This window comes from Bubalus kerabau, chromosome 14, assembly GCF_029407905.1.
Source record: "Bubalus kerabau isolate K-KA32 ecotype Philippines breed swamp buffalo chromosome 14, PCC_UOA_SB_1v2, whole genome shotgun sequence".
In the NCBI taxonomy this organism is placed as follows: domain Eukaryota; kingdom Metazoa; phylum Chordata; class Mammalia; order Artiodactyla; family Bovidae; genus Bubalus; species Bubalus kerabau.
Genome location: NC_073637.1, coordinates 14,263,194 through 14,279,670, shown reverse-complemented (window position 1 = coordinate 14,279,670; position 16,477 = coordinate 14,263,194). Strand labels below are relative to the sequence as shown.

The following is a 16,477-nucleotide window of genomic DNA, read 5'->3' as shown; positions in this document are numbered from 1 at the left end:
ATGTCTATGTGTCAATCCCAATCTCCCAATTCATTCCACCCCACCTCCCAGTCTTGCCTGATTTGTATTGAAGGCATCTTTTCAGGAGATGACTAAATGTCTTCTTAGAAGCCAAATAGCTCTGTAGCATTCCAACAGCACCCTTCCCAAGACTCAGAAGTAGGCTAGTTAGACCCTTAGTTGGTGCTGGGTTTTTTGAGATCAGTGAGGTACCAGGAATCTTTTTGATGGCTGGGAGGAGATGACTGATGGGGATGCTTTTGTCAGCAAAGAAGAAACTACTCTTTTTTTAAAAATATCTTTATTAATGTAATGAAATCCTTGATCATGAGGTCAAAAGGCTCAAAATGAGAGATTAGCATGGTATGCTCTATACAGGAGAGATGGACAACGCTTTACCAAGTTCAGTTCCCAGCCATGCAGACATGCTTGGTTGTTCCGTACTTCTGGAAGGAAGACTCCATTTGCAAGGTGACGGAACGATTTCCATGGCAACAGACTGTCTGGTGGCAGAACAGAAAAGAAAGCTTCACATGCCAGCTCCGTGTTTATGTGATGCTTATCACATAAGCTGCCTCCTGCAACCCTGAGAGGGCTTGATCTTTCAGCAGACAAGGATGCCAGTGCAGAAATTGTGCCATCCTATCAGTATTTTCATATCTCAAAACTGAGTGTGCTATTTTTGTCTTGTAAAGTTTTTGGTTGTCTGAGTGGAGCTGTCAGGGTCCTTGTAAACAGATCTTCTGGGACCTGCAGGGGTGAACAAGAGGGAGGCAGCGAGGGCTTGGGTCTTCTGGGAACACGGCATCATCACCTACCTGCCCCCTTGCTGCAGAATAAAGGGAAGAAGGAAGTGCAGTCAGAGGACCTGGGTGGACCCTTGACTCTGGGTGGCTGGCCAGGTTATGGGCCTGAGCAGACTGGCTGGGCTGGCCTGTGTGGCCGCTGCTCCCTGTCGCTATAAGCATTTTCCTGCTGTTGCTGACCCCTGCTCTCACCCTTGGGTCCTAATCTTTGATACTTCCAAGGCTTTCTCACTGTGATCTGTGCAGGCGAGACCTCAAATGAAAAGACTTTGCTCTCGGTGCCTTTCCTGACCTCAGGCTTCTCCACAAACCATGAAGCCCTATCGTGTTGCTTCTTAGGACTTAGCCCTTTCCGACTCATTCCTGTCTGTGCCAACCATAGGCCAAGTACATCAGGAGATGCCTGATCACACCTGCCTGGCTCAGAGACTGGATGCTGCATGATGTCTCCCAAAGGGCAGGGCTTTCTATCACTGTCAGTCAGCAAGAGGCCCACAGGAGGCAGGCACGTGAGCATTTTCAAAAGGGTGTTTGTTTTTGTTGCTTAGTTGCTAAGTTGTGTCCAACACTTTCATGACCCCATGGACAGTAGCCCACCAGACACCTCTGCCCACAGTATTTCCCAGGCATGAATACTGGAGTGGGTTGCCATTTCCTTATCCAGGGGATCTTCCTCACCCAGGGGTCTAACCTAGGTCTCTTGCACTGGCAGGTGGATTCTTTACCACTGAATTACCCGGGAAGCCCAAAACGGAGTTGGTCTCGATTAAAACGTCCTCAATTTGCTTGTGGTCATGGCTGCATGTTCTGTGAACACATTGAAAAACATTTTGGTTTCCCCTTTTTTTTTTTTCTCATTGGAGTTAGCAAAATTGAATTTTGCTCATTTTTTTATTGAATGAAGTATTCTTTAAATTTCGTATTTTTCAATATTCAGAAGTTTCACACACATAATTTCATAAAATCCTGTAATAATCCCCCTTTTCCCACCTCAATATCACCTCTCCCCACTTCCCTCTCCCCACTGGTGACCACTAACTTGTTCTCTATACCTGTGACTCTGCTTCTTGCTGGTAAAAAACGACTTTGCTGGACACTTTACATGGGTGGATTGTATGATACATAAATTACATCTCAATAGAACTCTTTAAAAATGAGTTAATAGGAGAATGACAATGACATAAAACTAGAGAGATCAACATCTTACAGGTATTTAGCTCAAAACTGAGTGGATTCAGAGAAAAATATTGTCTATATCATAGAACAGGTGGTATGTGGATATGGTCTGGATGTTTAGGGAAAACTGGTAGAATGGGAAAAGCCTGGTTGTTTCCTCCCCTTCTGCCCACTCCCACCATAATTTCTGAACTCTTTCTGGCTGGCTTATATGCCATTTCTAAGACTCCATACACTGTGACCTACCCTTAATAAATCAGTCATCACACACTGTGGTTACTGTTTTCCCCCTCCTAAAATCTTCTGCATCAAGCACTGATACTCGGCACTTTGCACCACATTTGGTAGGCAACTTGTGGGCTAAGAGTCAGGCTTTCTCAATCTTGACACTCTTGACACTTTAGATTGGACAGTTCGCCACTGCAGGAACCCTCCTGTGCATTGCAGTATGCGTGACAGCATCCCTGGTCTCTACTTACTAGCAAGATGCCAAGAGTACACACCTCAGCTGTGACAGTATGAACTATCTCCATGCTAAGTTGCTTCAGCCGTGTCCGACTCTTTGTGACTCTATGGACTGTAGCCCACTAGGCTGCTCGGCCCATCTCTAGACCCTAACAAATATTCCCGGTGTCAGGGGAAACCATTAGTACTATTATGAGTCAGTTCTTGTTGAATATTCAGTTGATATTTGTGGTCACTTTGGATGAGCCAAGTGCCATTCTAGGCAGTGGGGACACAGCCTGAATGAGGTGAACAAAGTTCCTACTGTCAAGAAGTTTATATTCAATAGAGGGAAACAGGCAGAAACTAACTGAGAAAATTAACAAACACTCTGATTCAGATGGTAGTAACCACTAAGGAGAAAATTAAACAAGGTGATGGGATTGAAAGTGGTGGATGGTCAAAGATAGCCTTTCTGGAGAGGTGACATGGGAGTGAGACCTGAGGGTCTAGAGGGGCCAGCCATAGGGAGGGAAGGGACTGGCATAGAGACCATTGGAAGGAGGAAGACTTGGGAAGTCTTGAGGGAAAGAATAAGCTTGGAGTATTTGGGGACCAAGGAAGCTGGAGGGACCCAGACTAGTAAGAGAGGTGGGAAGTGGACCTGGGTCATGTTAGGCTTGCAGAGTTCAGGGCAAGATACTTGGATTTTGCTCCGAGTGAGATGAGAAGCCGTTGCTGTGTGTCAGCATGGAGTAATTTGTGTTTTTTGTTACTCACTCTCGCTGCTTCATGCAAACAGTTTACAGAGGTGCCCGGGGGGGAAACTAAGGTCCATGAGACAGCAGCTGCCATCCAGGAAAGCGTTCCTGAAGCCTGGACTAGGACGGTGGTGATGGAAGCGAGGGCAATGAAGATGAATGATCATAATTGAGGGAGGGTAACAATAGCGATGACAAGATGAATGAATGAATGAATGCTTTGAGAGGACACGTGAGCAAGGCAAAAAGAGAGATGGAGCTTCTCTCTGAAATGGGGAGTCCACAGAGCTTATGGAGAGGAGAAACATGACTGGCTAATCCAATTAGACTACACACTCATGAGATTTTCCAGCCCATGGTTCAAGTTGGGTTTCTATTTTAGAAAGACCATTGTTTTCTTCCTATAAAGGGGGTTAATAGACTGTAACACCAGCTTAATTATACCTGTTTCTTTGACCGCTTCTTTAGTTTAATATTTACTCAGCTTAGCATTTATCATTATCTAAGGGTAGGGTGAAGCCACTGGAAAAAAAAAAAATCCCTGAATGTAAGCTTTCAATAGTTTAAACCTTGCATTAAAAGCAGGCCAGTCTTTCATCACATATTTTGGGGACAGGAAATAAAGTCCCTGATTATTGCTTTGATTCAATTTTTTGTGAAATTCATAGAATTAGTAACAACAATGTGATAACTACAACTACTGTTATTGAGCACCCACTAAGTACCAGGTTCCTATGTTATTTTAGGTTTAACTCCCACTAAAACCCTATAGGTAGGTGTGCCTTTCCTCATCTAATATATGGAGGAAAAGTGGCTCCAGCCACTTCAAGTACCACATTCAAGATCACACAGATGGTGTGTTATTAATAGTTTCCTAGGCTGGCTGTGATCAATTACCATAAACTGGATGACTTAAGACAATATAAATTTATTTCATCATCACAGTTCTGGAGGCCAGAAGTCCAAAGTCAAGGAGTCAGGTGGGTCACTTGATCCTGAAGGCTCTAGGGAAGAATTAATCCTTGGCTCTTCCAGCTTCTGGATGCTGGCTTGTTGTTCAGTAGCTAAGTCATGTCCGACTCTTTGTGAACCCATGGACTGCAACACACCAGGCTTCCTTGTCCTTCACTATCTATCTCCTGAAGTTTGCTCAAACTCATGTCCATTGAGTCAGTGATGCAATCCAACCATCTCATCCTCTGTCACCCCCTTCTTCTCTTGCTCTCAATCTTTCTCAGGAATAGAGTCTTTTCCAATGAATTGGCTCTTAGTATCAGGTGGCCCAAGTATTGGAACTCGAGCTTCAGCTTTAGCATCAGTCCTTCCAGTGAATATTCAGGATTTATTTCCTTTAGGATTTAGTGGTTTGATTTCTTTGCTGTCCAGAGGACTTCCAAGAGTTTTCTCCAACATCACAGTTTGGAAGCACCAATTCTTCAGCATTCAGGCTTCTTTATGATCCAACTTTCTCATCCATACATGACTACTGGAAAAACCATAGCTTTGATTATATGGACCTTTGTCAGCAAAGTGATGTCTCTACTTTTTAATATGCTTTCAAGGTTTGTCATAGCTTATCTAGTGATTGCAAAACTCTGCCTTTCTCTTCTGTTTCTCCCATGTTTTCTCTGTGTGTCTCTTATGAGGACACTTGTCATTGGATAGAAGACCCATCCATATAGCACACAATGATCTCATCTTGATATTCTTAGTAAGCACATCTGCAAAGGCCCTTTTTCCAGATAGGTTCATATTCATGGATTTCAAAGGTTAGAATAGGAACATATCTTTTTTGGGGAGTGGTAAGCACCATTTGACCCCTTACAGCTGGTTACTTGTAAGTGTCAGGGCCTTTGCTTTACAGTATAGAGCCTTGTTCCTACTAAGTTTTCATCATAAAAAAGTAGATATGCCTTTATAGCCTCAAAAATTCTTATAGCCTGTTTTGAGTGACTCTGGACTAAGAGTCAAAGAATTTTTTTCATCTAAAATGAATTTAGTAGCATAACATGGCAACATAAAAGTTAGAATTATAGGTTTCACAAAGGCAGACGTCTTTTTAAAGAACATTATCTTGTGAAAAGATGCTGGTCCTGATAAGTCTAATTATAAAAGAGGGTAAATAATCTCAAAATATATCTTGGGAGTTTTCAATGCAATAAAAAAATAAGCTACAACAACTAAATGGCAACTGATATATAGATGGATAGATGATACAGATTTTTCTTTCTTTTTTTTTTTTAAATTTTATTTTATTTTTAGACTTTACATAACTGTATTAGTTTTGCCAAATATCAAAATGAATCCACCACAGGTATACACGTGTTCCCCATCCTGAACCCTCCTCCCTCCTCCCTCCCCATTCCATCCCTCTGGGTCGTCCCAGTGCACCAGCCCCAAGCATCCAGTATCGTGCATCGAACCTGGACTGGCAACTCATTTCATACATGATATTTTACATGTTTCAATGCCATTCTCCCAAATCTTCCCACCCTCTCCCTCTCCCACAGAGTCCATAAGACTGTTCTATACATCAGTGTCTCTTTTGCTGTCTCGTACACAGGGTTATTGTTACCATCTTTCTAAATTCCATATATATGAGTTAGTATACTGTATTGGTGTTTTTCTTCCTGGCTTACTTCACTCTGTATAATAGGCTCCAGTTTCATCCACCTCATTAGAACTGATTCAAATGTATTCTTTTCAATGGCTGAGTAATACTCCATTGTGTATATGTACCACAGCTCTCTTATCCATTCATCTGCTGATGGACATCTAGGTTGCTTCCATGTCCTGGCTATTATAAACAGTGCTGCGATGAACATTGGGGTACTCGTGTCTCTTTCCCTTCTGGTTTCCTCAGTGTGTATGCCCAGCAGTGGGATTGCTGGATCATAAGGCAGTTCTATTTCCAGTTTTTTAAGGAATCTCCACACTGTTCTCCATAGTGGCTGTACTAGTTTGCATTCCCACCAACAGTGTAAGAGGGTTCCCTTTTCTCCACACCCTCTCCAGCATTTATTACTTGTAGACTTTTGGATCGCAGCCATTCTGACTGGCGTGAAATGGTACCTCATAGTGGTTTTGATTTGCATTTCTCTGATAATGAGTGATGTTGAGCATCTTTTCATGTGTTTGTTAGCCATCTGTATGTCTTCTTTGGAGAAATGTCTATTTAGTTCTTTGGCCCATTTTTTGATTGGGTCATTTATTTTTCTGGAGTTGAGATTTTTCCTTTCCTTTCCCCCCCATGTTAATTAAATGTTAGTTGTACCATTAGAGTTAGGCCAAGTTTTTCAGTTCAGTTCAGTTTAGTCGCTCAGTCATGTCTGACTCTTTGTGATCCCATGAATTGCAGCACGCCAGGCCTCCCTCTCCATCACCAACTCCCAGAGTTCACTCAGACTCATGTCCATCGAGTCAGTGATGCCATCCAGCCATCTCATCCTCTGTCTCCCCCTTCTCCTCCTGGCCCCAATCCCTCCCAGCATCAGAGTCTTGTCCAATGAGTCGACTGTTTGCATGAGGTGGCCAAAGTACTGGAGTTTCAGCTTTAGCATCATTCCTCCCAAAGAAATCCCAGGGCTGATCTCCTTCAGAATGGACTGGTTGGATCTCCTTGAAGTCCAAGGGACTCTCAAGAGTCTTCTCCAACACCACAGTTCAAAAGCTTCAATTCTTTGCTGCTCAGCTTTCTTCACAGTCCAACTCTCACATCCATACATGACCACTGGAAAAACCATAGCCTTGACTAGACAGACCTTTGTTGGCAAAGTAATGTCTCTGCTTTTCAATATGCTATCTAGGTTGGTCATAACTTTTCTTCCAAGGAGTAAGTGTCTTTTAATGTCATGGCTGCAATCACCATCTGCAGTGATTTTGGAGCCCCCAAAAATCAAGTCTGACACTGTTTCCCTATCTATTTCCCATGAAGTGATGGGACCAGATGCCATGATCTTCGTTTTCTGAATGTTGAGCTTTAAGCCAACTTTTTCACTCTCCACTTTCACTTTCACTCATGTTAAATCTTAAGTCTAATGAAAACCCACAGCAACTGGGTCTATGCATCACAGAGTGAAGCAGAGAGTAAATGAGTCACTTTCTAACATGACAGGGCATCTGAGCAAATCAAATGTTCTTGGTTGAGGAGAATTTCAGGCAGTTGACTGCACAGAGTTGGCTGGATCAATTTGTCTGTAGTCTGAATGGTAATCTTTAAGACAGTTGATTAGTTGGCCATTAGTTGCTTGCTCTGCAAGGCTTCTCTCTCTTTCTCAGGAATGGGAATGGCTCTGTCTTGGATGGGCCTGGAATCTCCAGGCAATGGAGACCATCCTCCTCCCCTCCACAGCAAGAATCTTGACATCCCCAGGTCCCAGCTGATGTTTAAATGAGAAAGGAAGGGAAGGCACTGAGCACAGTGAAGAGGAACCTGAGTTCTTGACTTCAGCAGCCTCCAAACTCAATGACCTTGATTGGATCCTGGTGGGAAAAAAAAAAAACGCATGCACTGCACACAAACACGCACATCAGTACATATGTATGTAAGAGGATATCAGGACAGTGTAAAAGACATTTGGAAAAAATACGATACCTTAACCATACTGTTTGCTCAGTTCTGTAGACTGCTTTTAAAAATATAAAATTATAGACATCTTTTTAAAAATGCTGCTGTATGACCCTAAGACATTATTTAAATTGCTCTCTACAATTCTGCAGAAGAGTTCTGCTGCAATTTAACCTACCTCAGCATAAGAGGTTGGTTATGTGGATTGTTTGCTCTCCTCTGCTCTGTTTAGTAAGAGCAAAGAACATCTGGCTAGACCATCTTTGTGCCTGAAGCCTTAAAAATATATCTATCTATCTTTCGGGAATGAAGAAGCTGCTTGCAGTAAACAAAGGATGCTGTGGCCATCAAGTCATCAGCCACTGCAGCCACCCCCACTGTGCATGCTGAGGCAATTTGGGACAGAGAAGAGCAGGATACTGGCCGTAGATAGTGAACGTGCATATCAAAGGAAGGATATCAGTAAGCCCAAACTCTTGCATTTTCCCAGCATAGATAAGCAGCAAATTCATTAACTAGAGATATCTGCTTTTCTTGAATTAACACGAATCTTCTGATGTTCCAACTACTGTTTTTCTTTTCTTTTTTCTTATTTGCAAAACCTCTTATATATCCTGGCTCTCCCCTTTACCTCTTTGGAGCAGACTCTCAGAGTTACCTGAGAAGCTGCCTTCTGGGCTTAAGTCCTCAGCAAGTCTACCAAATAAAACATAATTCTCATCTTTTAGGCTGTGTATTTTATTTCAGTGAATGCTATTTTCCATCCATCCATCTATTCATTAGCTATCTATTCACCCATCGATCCATTATCCATCTATTTATCCATCATCTATCCATCCAACCATCCATCTATTAATCTATCTCTCTAGCCATCATTTAACCATATATTCATTATCTATCCATCAATTTATCCATTGTTTATTTATTATCTATCTACCCATCTATCTGTCTACTTTCCTGTCTCTATATCTACCTGTTTATGTATCTATCATGTATCTATTTTTCTGGAGTAGATTTACAACTCATAGGGAGAAAAACAACCTTTTAGGACCAATTGGATAGAGCTGAAGTCTCCATCCTTCTCTCTCTTTCTCCCTTCTTTTCCTCGTTTCTTCTTTCTCTCCCTATTTCCCTTCCTCTTTTCTTTATTCCCCACTTTACAAATTACTAAGACAATTATCTCTTCTCAGTAATCCTGGAACATTGGCTGTTAGGAGCTTCCAAGGGATGAATATAAAAATCATGAGAAGGAATGCATTTTTGTGCATCAATACCCATGGACTTATGCATATAATTGATGCAAAGAGTCTTAAAGTTGGAACTAGCTTTGTGCTATCTTTTCTGTAAAAATTGATGGGCTGACATAAGGCTGATGACATTCTGATTTGGCATTTAGAAAATACACAAATATATTAAACCACCCAAACCAACACCATATTCTGTCACCACAAATTCTTAAAAGACACTAACACCCTACCCCAAATGTCAATATATTTAACTTCATGAAAAATTAACTTCATTGAACTTATTTTTCTCCTTTTATTGCAGATGAGGGAGTGCTTGATCATGAACTAGCATTTAAAAGTCATTGGTTCTGCCTGCAATGCAGGAGACACAGGAGATGCAGGTTCAGTCCCAGGGTTGGGAAGATCCCCTGGAGGAGGGCATCACAACCCTCCGCCTGTATTGGACAATACTCCAGTATTCTTGCCTAGAGAATCCCCAAGGACAGAGAGCTATAGTCCGTGGGGTCACAGAGTCAGACTTGACCTAATGACTGGACAACTGGATTCAAAGAACTGCTTTGAGCCCTGCCTACTCCTTTTAGTTTTCCCCCACCCTCTCAGATCTCATCTTTAATCCTTCTAATAAATTACTTTTTTGGCTTAGATTACGCAGTCTGTCTCTGTTGCTTGTCATTGGGTGGCAGAGCCTGGAGATTAGAAACCTAGGCTCTTAAACCTCTGTTCTTATCCCAATTCTGCTATTTACAACTATGTGACATTGGAAAAATTGCCTAATCTCACTAAGGATGTTTTCTTACCTATGAAATAGGGCTAATAGGAGTGTTGAAAAAGTGAGCCACTTCATATAATTCTCTTAGTAGAGTGCTTTTTAAATTAAGTCCTTAATAAATATTAGCTGCTCTGATGTGCCTTAGCAAGCTAAAGAGAAACATGTTTGCCCCCATCTCAATCCAGGACCAGACAGTTTGAGCAATATTAAATATAGAGAGATATCTGAAAAGAAAATCACAAGAATGAAATTTTACAGAGTCAGAACTAAGGATAAACTGAAGACATACAAAGCAGTAGAATATGGAGGATTTGGGGGCTAGAAATTTTGCAGATTTCAGAGCATTAAGAACTCACAAAATCATATGATCCAGTGTCTTGATTTTCAGGTATTTAAAAGTTTCGATTCCCACTTTACAGCAGAGGTAACTGTTGATCTTTTGTTCAGTGAGTATTTATTGTGAGTCTGACAATGTTCTTGGGACAAAGAGGAAAAAGATACAGCTAGGAGTGGAATCCAGGTTGGATCCAGAAACACAAGGCGTCATGGATGCAGCAAGCATATCTGAATAATGGCATGAATCCTGAGTGGACAATCAGGAAATCTGACCAATACTAATGATCTGTGCTACTTAGGGTCACATTAAGCCACAGGAACAAGCAAAATCTCTAACATTTCAGTGGTTTAGCATGAAGTTAGTTTCTTGCTCCCAGAACTCTTCTGCATGGGTATTCTTGGTTTATAAGGAATGTTTTCCATTTGATGATTCAGCGATGTAGGTTTTTCCCATCTTGTGGAATTATCACCCTCAAAGGCCTCAGCATCCTCTGGGTCTAGTCAGGAAATGGGGGAAGGGAGGTAGGAAAAAGCACAGCTGCTTCTTAACCTGAGATGGTTTAGGTGCTGAGAAGCCTGGGAGTGACACTTCCAGCTTCCCCACCCACTCAGTTGATGTGATCACATGGTCTCATTTGGATGCAGAGGCCACAAGACATGTGCTGCCTCTCCCAGCAACTCTGCTGTATGAAGGGAGCAGAACCATTGCTGAAGGTCCAGCCGTCTCTGCCCCTCTGAAGACAGAACTCTCCGGGCATCAGTTCTTTAATATTAAAATGATGGTTTTGCACTGCCATGTGTAAAGCAGGTCGTTAGTAGGAAGTTGCTATATAGCCCAGGGAGCTCAGCTCTGTGCCCTGTGGTGACCCAGAGGGGTGGGATCAGGGGGTGGGAGGGAGGCCCATGAGGGAGGGGATATATGCATGCATATAGCTGATTTGCTTCATGGTGCGGCAGAAATTAACACAACATTGTAAAGCAACTATTGTTCAGTCACTAAGTCCTGTCTGACTCTGTGTGACCCCATGGACCGCAGTATGTCGGGCTCCTCTGTCCTTCACTATCTCCAGGAGTTTGCTCAAATTCATGTCCATTGAATCAGTGATGCCCATCTAACCATCTCGTCTTCTGCTGCCCTCTTCTCCTTTTACCTTCAATCTTTCTCAGCATCAGGGCCTCAAAAATAAAATAAAATAAAATAAAATGACGGCTTTGACCTCAAGATGACACATTCCAAGGTTCTAAAAGTTTATGAACACTAAGAGATGCTTGGTTTTTATTTGACACACCAAATTTAAGATTCCATTTATCCACCAACAGACACAGACACACAGATAGTAGAAAACAGATGGAGTATTGAATCATTCTATTAACATTATACTAGCTTGGTAATTCTTTATAGCCTTATCTAGAAATAGTCTACATACCTTAATTTAACACCACTGTACCTTGAAAGGTAAATATTTTGTGTTTACATATATTTGTGTGTATAAAAGTTTTTCTTATCTAAGGAAATTCTGGTTTTATTCTTGAGGAGCAAAAGAATCTGATATTTTGGCTATTATTTATTTTTATTTTTAGTAGTGAGGTTTGCTCAAGTGATATTTATTAATTTTTATTAAAAAAAATTTTTTTTGGTATCACATGGCATGTGGGGTCTTAGTTCCCTGAACTCATGTCCCCTGCCATGGAAGTATGGAGTTTTAACCACTGGACTGCCAGAGAAGTCCCATGGCTATTATTGAAACTGCAAGCTTTGAATCTGAGGTCAAGTTTTCCTCTTTCTTCCCCTTCTGCTCATTCTCTTTTTCACCCTCTTGTTTCTCCTCTTCTCATTTTTCATCTTCTTGAGCAGCTGCAGAGACACCTAAAATGAACTGACTCCATGAAGATTAGTTCACACAATGTAAATCAGGAGATAGGAATTTTAGTGTGATTCTATGAGTATGCAAATTAGACTATGCTTCATATCAGGCCAAAGAGCTGCCAAGAAAATTAAAGGGAAATGAAATCTTACTTCCAAATTTTCCCTACACTTGTTGTGAACTGGAACTGACCATTTTGATTTTTTAACAGTGTTTGTGTGCTGAATGGACTTGACCTCTGTATCCTTCCAATATTTTTCAACCACAGTCTGTATAAACATTGCATTTGTCCCATGTGTTAATTCAAATCAAACTTGAACACAAAATTGTGATGGCAAGCAGTCATTTTCTCCTTTGTCAGCTGTTTCAATCAATCATTGACCCAAAGGATGGAAACAGAGCTGACAATACTACCTCTGAGATCCTATCTATCTATCTACTCACTAGGATTGTTTTAAATAATAATGTACCATGACTCCATAAAAATCAGCAAGTCAACATCTTTTTCCCTCCTATGGCCAGGGCTACTAGATACAACACCCTGTAGACACTCCATAGACACTTGGCAGCTAAGCAGTAATATGTCAGTTCTCTTTCCAATAGTGGAGACAGAGATGCAAAAATGATGTATGCAATAGTTAAAAGTAAGCTCCAAGATCACACTGCTTAGAACTTACAAAACCAGGATTTCACACTGAGACAAAAATGATGATGGGGAGGTGACCACTGAGAGGCAGAAGGACAGCAAGTGCTTGTCTCTAAAGCAGAACTCTTCTGTTGGAATCACAGAACATGAACATCTCATCTTGAAAAGGCTTCTAAATCAATTTCATCCATTGCTTAGTTCATAGATGAAGTGGCTGAGGTGCTTCTAGTGGCAGGTGACCCAGCTAGATACTAGGATTCAGATCTTCTGGTCCCCAAGGCAGTGCATGTACCGCTATTCCAGAGTCAATTCATGACGCTGGAGGTAAGAGGTTCTATCAAATCAAGGGTTTCTTTCAACTTTTTTTTTTTAAGTTAATTAATTATTTATTTATTTTTGGCTGTGCTAGGTCTTGTTGCTATGTGAGGGCTTTCTTGTTGCAGTGAGCGAGGGCTACTCTTTTGTTGAGGTATGCTGGCTTCTCATTGCAGTGGCTTCTTTTGTTCCAGAGCACAGGTCCTAGAGCACAGGCTCAGTAATTATGGTACACCGGCTTAGCTGCTTTATGGCATATAGAATCTTCCCGGGGCAAGATGGAACCTATGTCCCCTGCATTAGCAGGTGGATTCTTAACCACTAATCCAAGCCGATTACAAAGGAAGTCCCCGAACTCTAGGTTTTATTAGCTAGTTCTTTGCTTCCATTAAATAGATCATGACATTGAGGGCTGAAAGCTGTGGTACATATACACAATGGAGTATTACTCAGCCATTAAAAAGAATACATTTGAATCAGTTCTAATGAGGTGGATGAAACTGGAGCCTATTATACAGAGTGAAGTAAGCCAGAAAGAAAAACACCAATACAGTATACTAATGCATATATATGGAATTTAGAAAGATGGTAACAATAACCCTGTGTACGAGACAGCAAAGGAGACACTGATGTATAGAACAGTCTTATGGACTCTGTGGGAGAGGGAGAGGGTGGGAAGATTTGGGAGAATGACATTGAAACATGAATAATATCATGTATGAAACGAGTCGCCAGTCCAGGTTCGATGCATGATGCTGGATGCTTGGGGCTGGTGCACTGGGACGACCCAGAGGGATGCTATGGGGAGGGAGGAGGGAGGAGGATTCAGGATGGGGAACACATGTATACCTGTGGAGGATTCATTTCAATAAAAAAATAAATAAATAAAACCTTCCAAAAAATAAAAAATCAAAAAACAAACAAACAAACAAATGGTCCCTATCCTTGCTCAGATCTGAGTTTCCTCTCTGAGGTAGAATTGTCTGCTTATTCGGTTTTTACTGAGTACTTGTATCTCACATCCTGGACCTGGAGTAGGAGGCAGGGTTCTAGCATGAAGGTCACAGAGTCGGCTCTGTTGCTTACTAGATATTTGGTCATGGGAGAATTGTTTAATTTCTCTTTCTCCTTTCTTTCTCCCACCTCTAAAGTGAGGGCCACTGTGAATACTTATCTGATAGGGTTGTTGTAGTAATACAAGTTATATATGGAAATGAATTAAAACAGTGACTGTGAGTATAAGGTAATATAATACCCTTATTTAGGGAGGTTATAATCTAATGGAGTGAGCTGGCATTATTTTTAAAACTAAGGTACAAGTGTTATGTTAGAAGGAGACCAGGGTTCTGGAGGGCTATACAGGATGGAGACTCAGGCTAATGGAAGTGGGGACTCCAAGGGTCCAGGAAGATGGCTCATCTGGACCAAGTCCTAGGGAGGGCATGTTGGAGAGGGAAGACCTGCAGGGGAGAAGAGCCTGCCGCTTCCTGGGTATGTGTAGCTCCATGTGCTCCTTTATCAGCAGAGAGACAGGTGTGGACAGGGGCAGGAGTTGGATGAGCCGGGAGAAACATGGAGGTCAGACCACATGGAGCCTTGTGTGTCATGCTAAGGAGTTCAGACTTGGTCTTTGAACCAAGACAATCCAATTGTTTGCAAAATCATTCAAACCACCTGTTGTGTGATAGGAAGAATAGGACTGGAGAAACTCAGAATTTGCTTGTGATACAGAGCAGTTTTGTTCCATGAATCCAGAAGCATTGCTAAAGTTTTAAATTATGCAATGACTATTCAAAATATTAACAATTGGTTTGAACATGGAATGCAGAGTAGATCTCATGTCTTGTACAATTGCTTGCCTCCAAAACTTAATTTTTTTTACCTTATTTAAAGTGACGTTTGATAAGAAGAAGAAATTTATTTTAAAATGCACAAGAAGGACTTGCTGGTGGTGATTTTGAGAGACTGAGTAGGAAATTCATCAGGAGACGGTGAGGGTGACTAACAGGATTTTGCAAGGTTTTGTCAAACACTTGTCAGATGAGACCTGAGGATGAGACTATTTTTCCCTCTTCACAAGGGAACACAAGCCAGGCTCATCTCTATTACTGCTCTCTGGTTCCATGGACTTCTCAGGCTTTGGAACTCTGGAAGGGGTTTTGGTGACCATTTTCATAATTTCCATACTTTTTAAAGCTTTCTCCATATCTTTCAATAAGCCTCATTTTTCAATACAGTCCCAGATGATCTATTTCAGTATCCTATATGTTCTTTAATTTGGTACTCTCTCTTCACAAATGAACATCCAGAGGACCGGCTTCAGTCCACTGGGGATTCCAATATAACCAAAGATTGCTTGTTTCAGCACACCGAGTGGTTTTTGTCTTTGTCTCAATTGTTTAATTGCTAGTGTCAGTGCTTATGTTTTTCCACTTCCCACTCATCCTTATAAAACACCAGGGCAAAGTGCAGGAGAACACCAAAATGATTGCACAAACACAGCTACAAAGGCCAGTGATGCTGCAGAATATATCTGGATTCTGATTATGAAGTGGCTTTAACGAAGTCCACAAGAAAAGGAAATATGTGGAAATCAAGAATTGCTGTCATGAATTTATTCAGTCAACACGTTGTCTTAGGGTGACTTTTCCAGAAGCAGAATCTAACACAAGGATTTGCATGAAACTGACTCATTTAGGAAGAGTTCCCATTAAAGCCTCCAGGAGATTGAGGAAATTAAACAGGAAAAGGAAGCAAGCCAATCAAGGGTATACAGTTACTTTGGACACACTAAGAAAATAAGCTAGGAAGGTCCTGTGGAGGGGACCTTGGTTCACTCCTGTAGGTGAGAACCGCAGGCAGGGTAGGTCAGAGCCCAGAGTTGTTCTGGCCTGGGGGTAAAGGGTCTGGAGTCTTTACACCCACTACCACACTTCCTCCCTGATGGCTCAGCAGTAAAGAATTGCCGGCAATGCAAGAGACATGGGTTCGATCCCTGGGTCGGGTAGATCTGGAGGAGGAAGTGGCAACCCACTCTAGCATTCTTGCCTGGAGAATCCTATGGACAGAGTAGCTTGGCCGGCTACAAAGTCCATGGGGTTGCAAAGTGTTAGACACGACTGAGTGCTCACACACCCCGTTTCCTGATCATTGGCCTGGGCTATACACATTCCCAGTCTTCAGTTCTCTGTGCTTCATTGCAGGTCAATCCACCTGGTCTTCATCAGCCATGGGGGGAGCCCTCCAAAAGGAGAAGCAAGGGCTGGTTGTTGAGAGTGTGCAGAAGTGTGCACAAAAATGGTAAAGGAAGTTTAAGGGAAGGCGGACGAATCCCTCTGCCAGGCATTCTGCAGTGGAGAATGGGATAAATATTCTACCTCCTCTCACAGAGCTTACAGTTGGGTAGGAGGAAAATAGGCAATAACAAACCAGTTGCAGATTATTATACATGCATTGAAAAGCAAGGCAAGGGACTGGTATGGAGACTAAGAAATCTACTGTATATAGATGATCAGGAAAGGATTTTCTCTGGTGGTGATTTTAAG

At 41.8% G+C, this 16,477-nt stretch overlaps 1 long non-coding RNA gene across 1 annotated transcript in view; it reads right to left on the bottom strand.

Moving 5' to 3' along the window:
- Nucleotides 1–337: 337 nt before the first annotated feature.
- LOC129627185 (uncharacterized) overlaps nt 338–16,477 on the bottom strand; it is a 32,520-nt gene continuing 16,380 nt past the window's right edge. The window contains exons 3-4 of the long non-coding RNA XR_008702465.1: nt 1,498–1,613; nt 338–503 (exon numbers count right to left, since the gene is read on the bottom strand). This is a non-coding gene — a long non-coding RNA (uncharacterized LOC129627185). The remainder of the gene's footprint in view (nt 504–1,497; nt 1,614–16,477) is intronic.